This window comes from Physeter macrocephalus, chromosome 3 (assembly GCF_002837175.3).
Source record: "Physeter macrocephalus isolate SW-GA chromosome 3, ASM283717v5, whole genome shotgun sequence".
In the NCBI taxonomy this organism is placed as follows: domain Eukaryota; kingdom Metazoa; phylum Chordata; class Mammalia; order Artiodactyla; family Physeteridae; genus Physeter; species Physeter macrocephalus.
The window spans coordinates 28,797,825-28,816,508 of record NC_041216.1 but is presented as its reverse complement, the minus strand read 5'-3'; positions in this window follow the sequence as shown (position 1 = coordinate 28,816,508).

Sequence of the window (18,684 nt, the reverse complement as noted above, 5' to 3'; positions counted from 1 at the left end):
TGAATATATTTCCCTGTGCTATACAGTAGGATGTTGTTGTTTATCTAATTTATATATAGTAGTGTGTATATTTTAATCCCAAACTCCTAATTTATCCCTGCCCTCTTTTTCCCTTTGGTAACCAAAAATTTTTTCTCTATGTCTGTGAGTCTATTTCTGTTTTGTAAATAAGTTCATTTGTAGACAAATAGATAGATGATAGACAGGTAGATAGATTCAGTTATATATATATATTATATATATATTATTCTTCAGATTCTTTTCCATTATAGGTTATTACAAGATATTGAATATATTTCCCTGTGCTATACAGTAGGATGTTGTTGTTTATCTAATTTATATATAGTAGTGTGTATATTTTAATCCCAAACTCCTAATTTATCCCTGCCCTCCTTTTCCCTTTGGTAACCAAAAATTTTTTTTCTATGTCTGTGAGTCTATTTCTGTTTTGTAAATAAGTTCATTTGTATCGTTTTTTTAGATTTCACATATAAGTGATATCATATGATATGTGTCTTTGTCTGACTTACTTTCCTTAGTATGATCATCTCTGGGTCCATTCATGTTGCTGCAAATGACATGATTTCATTCCTTCTTTATGGCTGAGTAATATTCCTCTGTATATATACAGCACGTCTTCTTTATCCTCCACTTTTTAAGGACTTTACTCCTTAGGGTATTCCCTCTGTGCTACATCAGTAATCTCTCTCTATTTGATCATTTATCCATTAGCATAGAACAAGCTCTAGTAAGCTTCTTAAAAAATAAAGAATGTTTGTTCCATAGCCCTCTCAGACATCTGTATGGAGTGGTGTCTATCTGTTCTCTCTCCTACCTCTCACCATGCAGTCTCTCCCCCAGACCCTCTCATCTGGTTTCTATCCCAGGATCTCTCCCATAAGACTCCTATTAAAGTTACAAAACGCAAAGGGAAAATTTCTCTTTCCCCTGCCATGTCCCCTCAGCGGAGTACAACCCAGGTGTCCCTTCCTTCTTTCTCTATGTACTGCCTCTCAGCCTGCAAACACCGCTGTCTTTGTTTAAAAATAAATAAAAAAAAAGAATGTTTTTTCCATAGCCCTCTCAGACATCTGTATGGAGTGGTGTCTATATGTTCTCTCTCCTACCTCTCACCATGCAGTCTCTCCCCCAGACCCTCTCATCTGGTTTCTATCCCAGGATCTCTCCCATAAGACTCCTATTAAAGTTACAAAACGCAAAGGGAAAATTTCTCTTTCCCCTGCCATGTCCCCTCAGCGGAGTACAACCCAGGTGTCCCTTCCTTCTTTCTCTATGTACTGCCTCTCAGCCTGCAAACACCGCTGTCTTTGTTTTCCTCTTACTATTCTGGTTTTCCTTTCGCTGTCATTGTCATGGGCTCCTCCTACTCTGATTTCTAAGTGGTGGCCCCTTCCAAGGTCTGTTCTTTTCTTCTTTATCTTTGCATCCCCCCAATGATCTCATCTTGTGGTCTTAAGTAGCATCCCTGCAATAACCCACTATTTTTATACCCACCAAAGAGCCCTCTCCCCTGGGTTGCTCCAGATGCATACCTCAACCTTGCTGTCTCTTGGGAATTTCACATTCAAAGCTGAGATCTCGATCCTCACTCACCCTCTCACTGCACCTCCCGCACCCCATCTTTTCCATTTTAATAAGCAACAAAACCATGTGTCAAATTCTCAAGCCAGAAGCTCAGAATCATCCTAAACTTTGCCCTCTTCCTCCCAATGCACCCCAACCCAACCCTCCAGGAAATTTCATCAATTCTACCCCCAATAATGTTCTAATCCACATTACCTTCCCCATGACCATCCCCTTAGTCCAAGCCACCTCCATCACTCACCCAGACCCCTGAAAAAGCTTTCTCAGAGTTCTCTCTCTTCCATATTTGCCCTTCAAACTTAGGTCCCACCTAAAAGCCCCAGTAAACACTTTAACACAAAAATGAATCTTTATTTCTCTGCTGAAATCCTGCAGTGACACCCCACTGCACTTCAAACAAAATGCAAACTTCTCCCATGACCTACAGGGTCATGGTTGGCTCATGTCTCCTGTCCAGCTCCATCCTTGGTCACACTTCCTCTTGCCCACTGTGATCTTGTGGTACTGGACTCACCAATTCAAGGGATGCACATACTTCTTTCCCACTTCATGGGAGCCTTTCTGCCTGGCGTCCTTTCTCATTACTTTCCCATGGGTGGCCTCTTGCACTACCTCTCTGCTCTCAGCCATTTCCTCAGGGTTGCCCTATCTAAGTGGTCCCCTTCTTGTATGTTTTTAATCACTGCACCCTGTTTTCATTTTCCTTTAGAGTCCTACACAATTTGTAACTCTACATTTAATTATGTGCTTTTTGTTTATTGTCTGACCCTCCAGCTCAACAGAAAGCATCATAAGGGAAAAGACAACATCTGCTCATTGGCCTTTGCATCTCCAGCCCTTGGTTCAGGGTCGGCACCAAGTGTGTGGTCCGGGGATGTTGGGTGAATGAGTCTGACTCTATTTCTTCCATCTGTCCAAGCTGTGCTCTCCTCTAACTGCCCCTGTGCTTTATTTGGTGACTCCCTGACTCCATGCCTTGGATCCCTGGCTTCTTCTGTCCAGAACACCCTCCTGAACTCCCCCAAATGACATTCTATTTGAGGCTCAGTCGGAAAGCCATCTCTCCTCCAAGAGGTGTTCTTATATTCTCACAGTCACATTAATCAGTTTCTCTGTGTTCTCCTAGCTAAGCTCTCTAATTGGACATCCCTTGTGTTGGGGTCACCTACAGCACATTGTGAGCTGAGGTAAGTGGGGAGCCATCTCCCCTAAGGGACCAAGACTCCTGCAGGCAGGGACCAGGTCCTGCTTTCTTCTGTACCCTGAGTTCCTTTGCTCTATTAATGACTCGAAGGTCTGTTGAGAGAAACTCTTATTCCCTGCCTCTCTTTCCTGTTAGTAGAACATGACAGAACAGATAATATTTCAAATGATATAACCTCTGTGGTCTCCCAGATAAACACTTCATCTTATCTACTTCAACTAAATTAATATTGGTTCAGAAAATGGTCTGTATCTTACCTTGCATCGTACATGTTATTCCACATTTACAAAGGTCCCAAGCAAGGGCAGACAGACGGGGCACCGGAGTTGCAACCTTGGGAGTCCCTTATTGAATGTTAGACTAGCATCTTCCCTGGCTTATTTATTCCATCAATAAGCCAGGCACTGAGCTGAACAAAGATGAGCAAGACATCTTGCTATGCTTAAATTAAATCCTGAAGGGCTTAATCTAGCAAAGCACCCAAGTAAGATGCCAGAGCTTACAGGCAGCTGTTCTTCCATTTGGAAAAGACCCACCTATGCCCAGGTGCATCAATGCCTGTGCCTTCAGGGATGCTGTGAGCAGACAGTGTGATGGTAATACCAGAAATATTTCACCTTCCACCCTCCATTCTCTGTGTTAGATTAAATTTTAGGAACATGTATTTTTAAATTGACCAATCAGGCTATTCCTCTTCAAATGGCAAACTTTAAGAAACAATGAGGCCATGGAGACAGAGTTAAAGACTAACCACTCAGGTATTCTGGGTTCAAATCTCATCACTCCTAGGGTAGCCTTGGGAGAAACATTTTATCACTCTGGTGACCTAATTTTGACACCCAAAGTAAAATAAGGGAATGACCTGTTCTATCAGTACAGGTCAAGGTGGCAGGGTTTGAGCCTTTATATCACCAGAATGACTAAAAATTTCTGTTTGGATTTATTCAAATAATGTGTCAACTTATTTCTCATTCTTTTCAACACTGTGCAAAGCCATAGTCGGAGGCTTGGGGAAAAATAAGGTTAAATCTAATTCGGAAAATAATACGTATGTATGCATATATGTATGTATGCATATGTATTTATATATCTATATATTTTATTCTGCAATATACTCCCAGGCACGTACAAATATTTATTTTCAATGTAAGTGAAATCCAAAACTGCAGAAACCCATTAATCCCCTTTGATTGCTCATAGGATCCACATCTGCGACTGACCCTCTAGCCCACAGCTTGCTGTCATTCATTGTCATTACACAGGATGGAAGATGTTGTGCATCGTTAACTTGACCTTGAATGCAAGCTCACCAGGGATACAGAGGGCGGGCTGCGGCCATTTGCGGCTGGGGTGGTCACGTTGCCATAGTGTCAGTGAGCACATCTGTTTCCAGCTGAGCTGCTTTTGTTTAAGCTTCAAGCCTTTCCTTTCTCCTGTTTGAAAACAGTTACCAGGAGGCAAAATGATTCAAAGTGACATCTGGGTCTCTCTTGGCATGTGCATGGTAATTCCCTTCCTTCCATCCTGTAATTAAGTCAATTAGATTCCTAAGTCTTCTCTGAGGGGATTTCCAGAAATCCTTCCTCCAGATATACACCACTCACCAGATAGCATCAGTTCCCTCAAAGCACCACCTCCTCATGCCCGCTTTCTCTCTACTTCCTTCATAGAGCAAGGCCTAAAACTAACCACAGCAATTGAAATTTCCTCCAAATATGGACCAGTCGGGCAAAGAAGAGAAACCAAATGCACACTGTCAGGACCCAGCTCTGGATAGGAGTCCCCAGCCTGTCTATGGCTGATGGTCTCTCCAGTTCTGGTCAATCTAGGAAGGCTGTTTCCTGAATGATCTTTATTAACTGGAATATTGACAGATTTAACATAATGCTTTAGACATGCATCAGAGTTTTGGGTTTTATATCCTCCAAATATCAGGGAATTAGAGGGTTTAGTGGATGTACTTCTTGGCACATACACATACTGTCTTAATCAGTTCAGCTTGCTGTAACAAAAATGTTATAACCTAAGTGGCTTAAACAACGAACATTTATTGCTTACAGTTCTGGAAGCTGGGAGTCCAAGATCAAGACACAAGATGAGGCCTGGTTTCTTGCTTTATAGATGGCTGTCTTCTCCTGTGTCCTCGTGTGGGGGAAGGGGTGAAGGAGCTCACTGGGGTCTCTTTTATGAGGGCACTAATCCCATCCACGAAGGCTCCACCCTCATGATCTTATCACCTCCCAAAGGCGACACCTCCTAACATCATCACATTGGGGGTTAGGATCTCAACATATGGATTTGGCTGGGCGGGGGGCGGGGTGTGACACAAACATTCAGACCATAACACACTCTACAAAGCAAACAGATAAGTCATTTTTTTCTTGTTTACATTTTCTTGATGAAAACGGTAATTGCACCTATGTCTCATCCAAAATTCTCAGACATGTTTGATAGGCTTTGTATCTGGTTTGGGAAGTCTCCAGTTACATAGAAAACCTGCTTTAACATCTTAAATTCCATTTCCCTAAATGCCCATTTTCTGAAATTCTAAAGGGAGTTCTTCAAGGGAATGATCCATAACATCCTATTAGTGCACATCTGTATCCTTTCCAATAAAAGAACCTGTCCTAGCAAATAGCACCGCCAAGACGCATCCATCAACTGGGAAATGCACTTACTGAAACAAGCATCTTGGAGAAGGAGGCATCCTCTGTGGTATTCTGTCATGGGCTTATTCAGAAATCCAAACCCTTAAACCAGGAAAACTTTGGACACACACAAACAAAGGCACACACACTGTGTTGCTGTTCTAATTCAGTTTGATTTATCCACCAACATAATCAATTCCAAAGTCCCTGTCAAACTTAGGTCATTAAGGCAATTAAAGTCAAGTATGGTGATATCATTAAAAATCAGTAAAGAAAACTCTTATTTTTAAGAGTAAAACCTTTGTTTTTGGCACAAACCCAGATGGAGGAAGAAAAGAAATGAGAGAAAACTGAAATTCATTTTCTTTCATAAGGTAACTTCAGCTAAGGAGTCTGATTAACATGAGTGCTCGGCAGATTTAAGGATCTCACAGGCTGGTTTGCTTGGAAAATTGAAATTTCAGTTGGTAATGACATTTGCTGAAATAATAAACACTAATAACTCCACACCTAATTCAGTCCTTTCAGACTTGGCAATTCATCCTGAGATCTGTGTTAACTGCCTAGGCTAATCCAGAAAACTCAAGCAGGACCTGGAAAAAAAGCTCTACACTTAGTAGGGATTCTGTAGATATCTATTTAACTTAATGGACTATTTCAACAAATAATTATGAGACCTGCTATTTGCAAATTACTATAATAAGCTTTGGATTCACCCATCTATGCATCCATTTATTTAAAAAGTAAAAATAAATTGAGTACCCACTCTGTGTCAGGTACTGTTCTAGGTCCTGGGGCTGGAGCTGTGTATAGGGGATTCAAGGAGTCCAACAAAGGACCTCTTTGTCCTCTGACCACATTTGGAACTACAGAGATATGGAAACAGGATTAGGCAGATGAAGATCAGAATGTCAGAATCATTGCTGAGGGATGCTGGCTTGGAGGAGTGCAGCAATGACTGGCTTTTAACATGGAACCCAGAATTGGGCAGAATCAAGCATCCATTTCAGGTATGGATGGAATGCAAGCACCCCTGCCCCCTGCAGAGCAGAGACCTTGCAGCTGAGCCTGTCTATGCAGCCAGACCCCAAAGAGGGAGATTTGCAGGGCCAGTTCTCTTTCCAAACTCACCAGCTACAGAAGTCACCCAATAAGTAACTGAGGAAGAGAGGCCAGTATGTCATCCCATTGGATTTCCCATCACATGTAAATTTAAAGACAGAGAAAGGAGATTTCCTTACCCTCTGTCTATACCATGAACAAAACAACCCGCTAGCATTGACTGAGTTTGCAGGGGATTCAGACGCTAATAGCCAAGGGGTACAAACAATGAACAAGGAAAAAAATAAATAAACTTCGATATTTCAAAAAGGGATAATTGCAGTAAGAATGTAGAACAGGGCAATGTGGTGTATGTAGGAGTTGGGTGGAGGTACAGATATGGATGCAGCAGCTATGGGTCTGCCTATGCAGCCCACATTCCAATAGGGCAGACAGACATTAAGTCCATGATAGTAAAGCTAACTGCTTCATTATAGCTGAGATAAGTGGTATAATGCAAAAATGCATGGTGCTAGACGAGCCTCTGACAGGATGAGGACAAGCTTGAAGTCAGACACAGTCCAGGGAACCAGGAGTTCCAGGCCCCCTCTCTTCTAGAAGTTGGACTTGATCATTTCCTTCAAACACACCAGTCACCAAAATGAAACACCATCTTATAAGATGCTTTTTAAAGAGCTCACACTCTATAAACAGTGGGAAAAAGATGTTAATTTAATACTCTTTTGATTTTTGAAACCAATCCAAATGAAGCTGAAAATGGAGCTGTTTCTGCTGCCCCCATCTGGCCCCTGCCCCACTCACACACCCTACAATTTAAAACAAACCATTAATCCCACTATTCTTCCCACACGACCTGGAGCAGCGAGAACATTATGGGATGGAGAGGGGAAGGAGCCACGTAGCAGAGTGCAGAGGCTGCAACTGTGGAGTACCCAGTAAGAGGAAATTTCCTCCCCAACGGAGGCTCACAGAGAGGCCCAGTCACTGCCAAGAGAATGGGAGCAGTGCGTGATGAATTTTCCAGCTGACATAAGAGTTATTTCCTCAACAATTCCTCTCTAAACACTGCTGTTTCCTCCAGATACCTTAAGCCCCTGAACATGAGTTGTTTTTCAATCATGGGCTTGCAAGTGGCTTCTTGCTTCCAAACAATTCTCCTTTTTTTGGCTTCTCCATGAGAGGTTTGAAAAGATCTTTCTCTTTTACTATTAAACTCCAAGGCCACAGAACACAGCAGAGGGTGCTTTTCAGACAATTGTCTCTCCAGCAGGAGCAGCTGAAAGCCCCAGACACTGCTGTTCTCAGCTGTCGTGTACCTGCAGATGGGTGGAAAATACTCCCTTGCTTTTTGTTCAATCCACAAATGTTTACTGGGTGTGAGTGTGTGCTGTTGCAGCAAATGATCACAAAATGGGTGGCTGTTATTTGTTCTCTTTATTTACACACGTTTATTCTCTTATAATTCTGGAGGCCAGAAGCTCAAAATGTCTTCTGGGGCTAAAGTCAACGTTCTTTCTGGAGGCTCTAGGGGAGAATCCTCTTCCATGCCCTGCTTCTGTTGTCTCAGAACTGCTGCCAAGGCCTCCAAGCTGAATAAAGGAGACTCCAGCACAGATAAAGAGAGCTGGGAAGCCACAACGGCACGTCACCTGAGCTCACTCAGGCAACACAGCCCTCCCCATCAGCAGCCACACCAACCCCTCATCCCAAGCTTGTAAAAAGGAAAGAGAACAGGGTTATCAGGATTTCCAGGCTGGAACCACGGAGCAGGAACATGGGGCTGTGGGAAGAGGTCCCTTCCTCCCCTTCCAATGGGGGATGAGAGCTTCACCCTTCTCTCCCTAAAACCAAATAGAGAGTGCGGGGGCTTTAAAAGAATCACTTATAGATAACAGGATGATAGTTCCTCCTGGTTTGCTTGGGACAGGTTCACCTATTGTCCTGGAGTCCTTACTAATAGCATTGCTCTCCCTCTCATAAGTGTCTAGGTTTGGACAATTCGTTCTGTGGTCGTCTATTACTAAACAATTGCTTATTCCCTGGTTGGGTCTTGCTGAACTGCAAGACCTGCAGTCCTACTCTGGTCCTGGGGGCATTGTAAGAGGGTCCTTGTGAGAACATGGCCTGAGTCCCCTGAATTTTGGAGGTGAGCACATGTGGACATAGATTCATGCCTTTGGTTTTTTGTTTTTGAAAGGAGAAATCCTGATGAGATACCAGCTCCAGCAGGGCAAGATGAAAGTGATGTGTAACAAGTCTGTGAAGGTAGCAGAAGCAACTCCCTCCTTATCCTGATCCTCCACAGACCTCAGAGTGCACAGAGAAACCTTCTGGGCTTCTGGTAGTTTTATGTGAAGGATTAGAAGGTTTGAGGCGGGTGCAGAAGTTGTGGGGGTGCTGCAGCTGGGGAAGGGAGGGACATGGAGACCTGGACCCCCTTCTGAGCCATCCTCAGTGATGGAGGCTCTTCCATAAAAGTGAACACTACACCCCGAGAAAACCACACTCAGCCTCTATATAGAGGCCATCAGCAGCTGACAAAAATCAATGGAACCGTTTCAGGACCAGGGACAGCTCACTCACTACCAACACCTGCTCCCTGCAATAAATGACCACTGTTTCCCCATCTCCTTTCCCTTAACCCCCGTTCCAGATGTGTTAGAGCCTAGAAAAGCACAAAGCAGCAGGAGTGAGCTCCGCACCTCCGCACCCCCCCCCCAACATGCATACCCATTCTCTGAGCTCCTCAGGTGAGGGTCTGGACCATATGGGATCAGGAAGGTTTTGAAACATTTACAAAAAAGAGAGTTTTAAACAGGACTGGATTAATTTTAATAAATGATAGTGACTAGAAATTAGATCTGTCAATTAAATCTACCGAGACATCATTAACTAAAGAAAAAGAGGGTTTGACAGAGCATGGTTAAGGAAGGAGATCGGAAAAAATAAATTCCCATGGATTTGAGACAGCTCAGTACACCAGGCTCAGGTTCATGGCAAAAACCTTTTGTCTTTGTGTACCCGGAATTCTCTTCCCCCGGTTTTCCAGTGAGGAAATAGTCTTCCCCCATTCTCAGTCTACATGATGGGGAAGGGGAAGTCTACTGTTCACCTTTCTCCCACCTCCACTACCCCCACCTCCACTCGAGGAGTAGACATGTGACACAAGCTTCCCCAGTCAGAGTGAATATCAAAAATCTGCTGGAACACCATGGGAAAGAACAGACTTTTTTGCATTGTTGTTGCTCAGCTGCTGGAGCCATCAGCCAGAAACCATTGGTTCTCATCTTTCCATCACAAGAGAAGAGCTTGGCTAAGGAAGATGCTAGTGTGGTAAAAAGAAGAGCCAAGAAAGGCAGGGCACCTGGATCCAGCTGTGCCTGAAGTTAGATAGGTGTCCTGAGCTCTTTAAATTCATGAAGCCATAAATTCCCTTTATTTGTTAAGACATTTTGAAATTGGTTTCTGTCATCTTCACTGAAAATTACTTGTCTGATACAGGTGTTCAAGTAGGTGGTAAAGGAAAGTTTATCAGTCAGCTCCTGTGAGGAAACAAAAGGCAGGGACAGATTAAGGCAAAGGAACCAACAGGGACTAGTAAGAGTGGAAAGCTTTACCAACCACAGCCTCGTGTCATCAGAGCCCCATGAGAGGAGGAACTCAGGGGAAAAGTCAGCTGCAGGAAGTTACAGCCATTTCCAGAACTGCTGTGATGCTGAAGCAGGGGGTGAGAGGTGGGGAGCATACCTGGCCTCTCACCTTTGACCTCCTTAAACCGCTGGCCAAACCCAGAGGGAAGGAAGCCTGGGCGATGCAGAAGGTAGGGGTCCAGGATGCTTCTAATCTCCTAGTAACGCCCTTGTTCAGACAAGTAGCAGGTTTGGGAGAGGCTTTCCTGTGTCCAGGGACTTTGCTCCTGGATCAAATGCCCCACAGGAATGAGATGACGCAACCACATCACAGAGGGTAATATCGGGGAGGCTGATCTTGGGTCATGTCACCCTGATTTCAAGGCTGGTTCACTCCATACCTTTACACACATTCCCCTGCGGGTGTGTTCTCCCCCACTCCCGAATTCCACCCTTTGTTCAAGACCTGAAGCCTCATCTTACCCATAAATCTGGTCCTGAGCACCCCCAGCCTGCAGCGCCAGCTCCCATCATAGCTTCACTGCCTTTAACTCCATGCACCTGACTGAGCGATGCATTTGGAATCAACCATGGCATCAGCGGGTCAGTGCTAATGCCTCAGATTCACTCGTGTGACTTTGTCTCATCCCCCTCATGAGAGTTTGCACCACCACCGCGCCCCAGAGGGGCTGGTTCTTAAACTCACTGTATTTGGGTGTCTCAACCTGCCCTGCCTTCATCACACATCTGTTGCCTGGCCCCCCATCCCTGCTCACTTGTCATACACTGGGGTACAAAGAGTAGGCACTTGATGAATACTTATGGGCTGAAGTGGGTTTGGGGGAGGGCTGAGGCTACATAAATCCAGAGTCCTAGAACCATAATGTCTGTAAGATATCTTTCTGAAAAGAATAGAGCAACTTCAAAACATGAAAAATGTGTGAATCAATACAGGAAAGATGATTCCAAGTTAGACCCATGTTCCAAGCCAGGGTAAGGTCCTGAGCTTACGGGGGCGACAGGAGACCTCAAAGCTTTGGAAAAAAATTCACCCACTCAACATACCATGTCCCCTTAAAATCTTACTTAAGCCATTATTTTCTGTGCTTTTGCCTATGTTTTTTTTTAAACATCTTTATTGGAGTATAATTGCTTTACAATGGTGTGTTAGTTTCTGCTTTACAACAAAGTGAATCAGTTATACATATACATATGTTCCCATATCTCTTCCCTCTTGCGTCTCCCTCCCTCCCACCCTCCCTATCCCACCCCTCTAGGTGGTCACAAAGCACCGAGCTGATCTCCCTGTGCCATCCGGCTGCTTCCCACTAGCTATCCACCCTACGTTTGGTAGTGTATATATGTCCATGCCACTGTCTCACTTCGTCACAGCTTACCCTTGCCTATGTTTTTTAAAGAGCCAGTCAACCTTGCAGACTTTCCAGTGAAAAGCTCCACAGAGTTTCTTACCCGCTATGAGAAGTGCTACTTCCTTTCGTGTTACTTGATATAGCATCTATCATCATCTTTACTCCATGGCTCATGGAAGAGCAGGGGAGCCCCTGATGGGCCAGCTGCTGCCTTCTCTATGCAGAGAGATCCCACTGCAGCCGAACCAGAGCCCACACTCCTCCACGTGGGAGCCCAGTGGCCTGGACTTAGAGCTGAGATATTGATGCACCTGGAGAGAGCATCTCGCCTCCTTCACTCCGCAGGAAGGTTCTGAACTCCCCAAGTACAGGCACAGGTGATAGATATTCTTCCTAGGTGTACAGCCCAAGGCTCTGGTAAATTCCCAAAAGAGCTCTTATTTCTTATCTACTGATTTCAACATTATTTTCTCCTGGAATTGCAATGCATGGCTCTTGGAGACCACTGGCATGTTAATAGGCTGGTTGTATGGAAACTAAGAATTTTGCTGCGTTCCTGCTGCTGCAGGCCAACACTTGTGAGGAGTCTTTGGTTGGGAACCAAACACATCACCTTCAAATGCCATTTGCTCCCTTAACTTCCAACTCAATCTGATGCCACCCTCTTGTTTCCAGAAATGTCATAAATAACAACACAGCTCTCGAGCAAAAATACCTCTAGAAAGTTCATTAAATATTTTTAAATGTAAAACATTATAGAATTACAACAAATTCTTACAAAAAATGAATCTTAACTGAAAATAATAATAAATGGGAAAAATTCTGCACAAAACTCAACATAATTTCTGTTCCAGTTCACATCAGGGAGAAAGGATGCTGACTGATGGAGGGTGATCTTCATTAACAAAGGTGACACCAAAGCAAGTATGTCATACCAGAAAGGATATTGATGGGGGAAGTTGAAAACATATCTCAGAGGAGGGCCAGAGCTGCCCTGGATACTTACAGGATGGACAGGACCAGAGATGAGGTCTCTGCAAAAGCACTAGCTCCACCTATTTAGCTGAGAGCAGTTCACTAGATTCACTGAGCTGTTAGGACAATGAAATGAACTGATCTGATGAATCCCCTTTACATCTGCCAGTTTGGACCACAGAAAAGAAGAGATCATGGTTTACAGTGCAAGCAGATATCCAAAGAAAGAGAGTGAGTTCTCTATTTCAAAGTCAGCAAGGAACACACTTCCTCTGGGCCACATGTCTCTGAGTTCTGTGCATACACCACTTGGGAAGATATCACCTCCAAGCTGGATTAATTTCCTGAGCTCCACGGGGGCAGCTCCTCTAGCTCCAGCCTACCCAGCTTGTCTTAATTTTGATTGTTTCTCCCTCAAAAAGAGCTTTGCTATTTATTCACTTCCAAATCAGATACTATCAAGTCTTCCATGATAAGGTGGTTGGGTGAAATGCTCTTGGATTACAAAATGTCAGAGCCAGACACTTGTGCCCCTGAGTCCACTCCAAATGCCCCGGACTGTGAAAATGCAAAACAAGGGGCAAGGATCCAGCACTCCAGAACTTGCCAACCACAAGTCTCTCCTCGTTTTTGTGCTAATAATCCCAGTGACCCTGAACTGCAGGGGTGTGAGATGAGATTCAACACTGCCTAAGTCAGTAAGAATCTCAGTGCACAGGAAAATTCTGTCCTTGCCATCCCAGACAGGGAACAACAAATCTAAACACTCATGCTAAGTAGGGCACCATCGAAACCCAATTACACGCTGCAGTTGGAACTCAGCATAACATGAGCTAAGGGGAAACTTCAATTTAAAAGTTTTATTTCAACCAGCTTCCTCAGTTCACTTCCCTGAATGCAATTCAATCCATGAAGACTGAACACCTACTGGGTGCCAGGATGAGTTTGCAACATTAGTCCTGAAGGAGTTTGTAACATAAAGGGTAAGGCCAGCATATCTGTAACCAGCCAGGCTGCTTGCCAGTGCAGTCAACAAGAAATGCCATTAGCAATCTGAAATCCCACCTTCTTTCCTCCAACTGCCTTCTCTAAGTTAAAGGACCCAGGAAGCAGAGATATACCTGAAGGTGGGTAACAAGAGAAAAAGAGACAGACAGGTACCTGGATATCTACTTATTACATAATTGGCATCACATGCTTGTAATTTGTACCTCAACAGGTCCAAGAGATGATAACCCCAACTATATCGAGATGCGGTGAACATCAGGTGGATAAGATCTATAAAAGGTCTGGAGTACCACCTGCGTTACTTTCTACTGTTGTGTAAAAAATCACCACAAACCTGGGGGCTTAAAACAATACTCTTTTGTTATCTCATGTTTCTGTAGTTCTGAAGTTTGGCACAGTGTGGCAGGGTTCTCTATGCAGGGTTTTGTGAGGTTGAAATCAAGGTGTTGATGGGCTGTGTTCTCATCTGGAGGCTCGACCAAGGAAGGACCAAATTCCAAGCTCCCTCAAGTGGTTGGCAGAAAGCATTTCCTGGAGGCTTATGACAGCTTGTTTCTCCAAAGCCAGCAAAAGAATGAGTCTGGGTTTTTTGGAGCTTCTGACTTCAAGGAAGACCTAAGGTCCTATTTTAAAGGGTTCACCTGATTGGGTCAGGCCCATGCAGAATAATCTCCCTTTTGATTAATGTAAAGTCACCTGATCAGGGGCCTTAATTGAATCCTTTCTCCTTTGCAATATAAGATCACCTAGAAGTGACATCCTGCCCACACACCAGAGGAAGATATTATACAATTTGTGATTCCCACAGGAGGTGAGAATTTTGGGGGGCATTTTAGAATTCTGCCTCTCTCAGTGCCTGACACACACACACACAGGCCCTTAACAAGAGGTAGCCATGCTTGTCTGCATCCTCAACAATGTCATCATCTCCACTACATATTAGGAAACTGAGGTTGGGGTGGGTTAATTAACTAGCTCAAGATCTTACAGCTGCCTGGTAGCAAAGCCAGGAGTTGAACCCAAGCCTTCTCATTCCACACTGCATGTTCTCTTCTACACAAAAACCTGCTATCAGGAGCCCATTTTAAACCAAGCAGAGTTGTCAACTGTGTTAAGCCTGATTCTCTGCCTTCCTTGGGGTAGGTGGGGAAAGAGATACAAAGCATTAGCTTCTTCCCTAACAGTCATTCTCCATCTATTTTTTCTATTGTAACTCCAAATGTATTCAGCTCAGGGCACAGATATTTATGTCCTCATGAGAGGTAGGTCTTCTCCCCAAGACTAAGAATGCATCATGCTTGCTCTAAGCCTATCCTGGGACTCTAGCTCTTCTTTGCCCACTGCGTCCAGTGATTTAAGGGAAGGTCTACTTAGGGTTACTTGCAAAGGTCTCCTTCCCAATAAAGGAGAGAGAAATAAGGGGAAAAGTATATTTGTTCTTTTTCTTTCTACCCCCTTCTCCATAATGAACACAGTTGCATGAGGTTGCAACACTTGGAACTGGGCTGCCATCTTGAAACTATAAGGCAAAGTCCAAACGTTAACAGAGACCACTGGCCCAGAGCCCTGACCTTGTCAAGAGCTGACCTAACCTTGGCACTGACCTCTGCCAGACTTCTTGTGAGCTGGGACACATGGGCACATGATCTAATCCCATATGTTGGCTTTCAGCTTCCAGCAGTCTCAGCTGAGAAAGAATGAGAACGAAGGGATGTGGGAAGACAGGGCGAGAGAGAGAGAGGTAGGGAGAGAAAGAATGGTTGTAAAAATGCTGCAGGAAACCCAAACACCTGTTAGGATGTGAGGAAACCCATCTTCCCTCTCACCACAAGGACTGATACCTGCAGCTCAGGTCATGGGTTTCAGAACTGGAGGGAATGGGTCAGACAGGGTCACCTTAGGTCAGTTGTTACATTCTGTTAATCTCTCCCATATTTGCATAATGGCTTTAAAGTTTTAAAGAAAATATTTTTTGATCAGGAATATGGGGAACATTTTTGGGACTTACACTTATCACTGAAGGTCCTGAGATGGCCATACCAGAATCAGTGGCTAAACACAAATAAATATGATCTGAGTCAGAGGTTTTTTTCCAGCAGCTGCTGAAACTTTCCATTAACTAACATCTAACCTCTCCCTCTGTCCTCTGAAATCTCTATCCCAGACCAGATTCAAATAACAGGCTCCTTCCTTTTCCCCACTTGCACCTCCCCACGTCACCTCTTGCACCTGCACCATCACTGGGGCACCTAAAATACTGATAGAAAGAAGGAAGCAGAGAAGCAGCCATTTACTGCCTGCCTTGAGCTCTATGTGAGTCACAAACTCCACCATTTAAGGAGAAAAGTGGAGAAGGGAACTGGAAACAGCTCAGATGGTTTGTGGTACTCTCTAATGTCCTCAATAAGGGTCCATAAAGTAAAAGAGTTCCTCTGTCTGAACATAAGGCTCAGGAGGAAGGACATTAAATAAGCCTCCTTTCTTGATCTAAAAGGACAAGTAATTTGGGACTAAACGTGCACTAGGCCTGATAAAAATTAATGCATTAGTATCCGATTTGGCTCTTCTGCAAGTATAATTTCCTGTGTCCCAGACTGAGCTAACATTCTCATTAGCAAACATGTGACCATGATCAATACATAGATATATTCCTTTACCTGCAACATCACTATGTTAGGTGGGCTATAGGCCATAGGGTTATAGGCCCTGTCATCAAGAAGCTTACACTGCAATGGGGACACAAGATACTTCTGTGAACAATTATATAATAAGAGATTCAAATGTCCATTCTAGATAATGAGAAAAGAGATAACCGAAGGCAAGACATGATTAATTGCCAAGTGAATTGTTCAGACAGTAATGACAAGAGGTCAGAGTGGAGAATGATTGCTTCAGTCGAGGGTAATCAAGGATGGTTGTATCATCCTACAATTAGAAATGTGGAGACAAGACAGAGACAGTGAGTAAATGAGTTGAATATCTGTTTCTCAAAGGGAGATATGGAAATAAGACTGGAAAGGAAGATGGGAAACAGAGGGTGATGAAGCTCTTGTTCAGGAGGTCAAGTTCTGAGAGACTCCCCCTCTAAATGGCAGATAATATCATAGGGAAAGTGGGGAAGGGAAATCTGTGGAACTTATTCCCACAATACAACCTACAATATTACACCATGTCTTAACTCCATGACCAAGTGCCTGTCTGGACTAGACTCAATATTGGACCACGGACAGAAAGAGTCTGTCTGTGCTCACTTTAGGAATGTTCTGCTTCTGGCAAGAGCAAGTAGTATTGAACTTTCTCTCCTGCTGTCAACATCTATAAACTCCAACAAAATATATAAGGCAAATATTTTCGGGATTTGGAAAATAGTGACGGAACAAAATATCCGAGAGAAGAAAACATATGAGGCAAATCTGACATTCACCCCAGCTCTCTTTCTGGGGACAAGGCAGAGCCCAGTGGTTTTGCTGGGATGAAGACATAGAGATTGGAGTTTGGTGCTGCTGGAGCAGCTGGAATCTGTGAGGCAGGACCTTGGAGAGCAAGGAGGTACAATGGAGGCACAGAAGGGGTTCCCCAAGGCTGTTTGGCTAATGGCTAGGCTTTATTCACCCAGGGTGAGACTCCTCAAATCCTAGCAGAGAGTAGCTTCTGTGGGGTTGAGAGAGGAATAATAATGCCAGGAATGTCATGGTGCTTGAAAGAATTCTCATTAATTCACTGACTTTAAGTTAAGAAACCAACATGCAACAGGTTTCAAAAGCCAGAGGAAGAGTTTGGGGCAATATCATAAGCTAGAAAGATGGAGGAAGGGGTGATCCTAGAAGGAAGAGAGCCACAAAGAGGGAGCAAAATATTCTGCATAAAAATGCTGCCAAAATCTCTAGATGACTCATGAGTTATGCAGGTGCAGGGTGGCCCCCAGCAGCCAGCTAAGTTCAAGGGGACTGAGCACAGATTCAACAGGTTACCCACCATGCACAGAAGGAAAGAGTGATCACAAAAATACACTGTGACAAAATTTGTGGGATGCTGCTAAAGCAGTAATACAAGGAAATATATAGTTTTAAATATTTGTGCTAGAGAGGAACAAAAGTCTAAAATCAGTGGTCTACAATTCAACCTATAAATGCTAGAAAAAGAGTAATAAAAAGAAAAAAATAAGAGCAGAAATCAATATAAGAGCAGAAATCAATAAAATAGAAAACAAAATACAGAAAAATTAATGAAAACAAATGTTTAGATTTTGAAAAAAATCAAGAAAACAATACATATGAAGCTAGTTAATCAAGAAAGAAAAGAGATATAGCACAAATTAACATAGGATCGGAGGTGAGTGTATTACTACAAATCCTACAGACATTACAGAAATGGCAATAAAGTACTAAAAACAATTTTTGCTGATAAATCTAATAACTTAGGTGAAATGGGCATATTTCCTGAAAAATACAACTTATCAAAACTCACATAAGATGAAATAGAAAACTCAAATAGCGCAGTATCTGTTAAACAAATTGATTTCATTTTCAATAATCTTCTAAAAGGTAAAGCTTCATGTTGAGATGATTACACATGGTGAATTCCATCAAGGATTCAAAGTAAAAATTACGTCAATCCTCCATAAACTCTCTCAGAAAATAGAGAAGCAGGAAATACATACCAATTTGTTTTATGAGGGTAGCATAACTGAGATACCAAGATATGAAAAATGTATTAAAAAAGGAGAAAAAGGAAAAACAAAACCCACAAACTTTCTCAAATCAAAGTGAGCAATATATAAAAAGATAATACATTATGTTAGGTTATAATATGAATTCAATAGTTGAAAAATCAATCAACAGGATTCACCATATTAGCACAAAGGTAAAATCAAATGTTAATTTAAATAAATTCACACAAACATCTGACAATATTCAATACCAATTGATGTTAAAACTGACCAAATGAGGATTTGCAGATTTCTCAATATGAAAAGGGACTTGTACAAAAAAAAAAAAAAAACTGCAGCTAACTTCACACAAAATACTATATTATTGACTGCTTTCCTTTTAAGATGAGGACAGAAAGTGCTATTCACTCTCATCATTTGTATTTGACATTAGTAGGTATTCTAGCCATTGTAATGAGTCAAGATAAACGAAGGTAAAAACATTAGAAAGAAAGAATTATCTCTGCTCACAGGT